The sequence below is a fragment of the Apodemus sylvaticus genome, chromosome 5 (genome assembly GCF_947179515.1).
Source record: "Apodemus sylvaticus chromosome 5, mApoSyl1.1, whole genome shotgun sequence".
NCBI classification, from domain to species: Eukaryota; Metazoa; Chordata; class Mammalia; order Rodentia; family Muridae; genus Apodemus; species Apodemus sylvaticus.
The window spans coordinates 100,670,539-100,671,770 of record NC_067476.1 but is presented as its reverse complement, the minus strand read 5'-3'; the positions used below and the strand labels follow the sequence as shown (position 1 = coordinate 100,671,770).

The following is a 1,232-nucleotide window of genomic DNA, read 5'->3' as shown; positions in this document are numbered from 1 at the left end:
CGGAGGGTGTGGTTATAGTGACTGTACCATCTTGCCTTCATTGAAATCCAGCCTAATACTTAGCAGTTGTACCCAGTCTTGGTAGATACCTCATTCTTTTCCAATCTCTTCGTTTTTTTGGGGGGGGGGGCAGGGTGTCTCTTACAAGGTCTCTGCAACTTATTTTTTCCTGTGAAGTAAGTGTGGTTGGAGCTTGAAAATGTAATGTTATTATGTACACCTGGCAGGGGAGAGGCCATGATGACAAAGGTAGACTCTCCAGGGTGAAGCTCAGCCATCGCTCTCAGGATGAACTGACCCCTGTGATTTCCCCCTAATTCTGGGAACTTGGCTGCATAATTTGTGGTAGTGGGAGACTGTGTTTGTACTCTCCTCTGGGGGGGGGGAACAAAATAAAATTTTATATTTTTAATTAGACGTGCAAAGAAAATACATATCTTTATTTTCTGTGGTGAGTCTGTTCTTGTTCTACTGGGGAAAAATACTTTCCTAGTTAACGCATTTCAGACTCTTCTGGTTTAAAGATATCTTTGATTTTAAAATGATCAATGTTAGGGAAGCATCTTTTTGGTAAATCTCCACCGTTCACTTTTCTATCACTGTCTCTTTCTTCAGAGATGGGGGTCTCATTAACGGGGTGTGGAGGGGCCTCAGAATCTTGCACATGGGCTCATCTAAGCCCCTTGTGTAGGTAATCAGCTTCAATTGAAGAGGCTGGTGTTCTTCTGGAGTTGGTTCTGTTCTCTGTTAAGGTAGTAGATGGCCCTGGACCCTGTCACTGGACGGAACAGCCAGTCTATCCATGAACTATGGGCCACCCACAGCTCAAGTCCATTGGCCTGTGAGTGCTTGTGTTTCACTTAAGCATCACAGGTTAAAGCTCTAATCCTCCATGTGACAGTGTGGGGAGGTAGTGCATCAAGGATTCAGGTAATGGTGACTTTCACCTCTGAGGTGGACTAGTTATGGTTGCAAAGACTTGTGGGAGTGGGCATGGCTCTCTGTTTACCTACAAACAGGACAAGCTGATCTTCTGTGTGCTATATCCAGTGTCTGTGGAAGTGGAGATCAGGTTCGGGCCTTCAGAACACCGTGTCTATGAAAAGACAATCTTGGGGTTCTTCTCCACCTTCCAAACGTTGAACCTAGCTCCATGGACAGAATGGTGGAGGAAGCTTAATCATGTCCTCTTTCTAGAGGCTCCTAGCACCCAGCACCTCAGAACACGACCC

General features: G+C 45.6%; 1 non-coding gene across 1 annotated transcript; it reads left to right on the top strand.

Annotated features, from left to right (window-relative positions):
* The first annotated feature begins 212 nt into the window (after positions 1–212).
* Positions 213–377, top strand: LOC127686556 (U1 spliceosomal RNA). Its single transcript, XR_007978171.1, has one exon. It is a non-coding gene; the product is annotated as a U1 spliceosomal RNA (small nuclear RNA).
* The last annotated feature ends 855 nt before the right edge of the window (positions 378–1,232 follow it).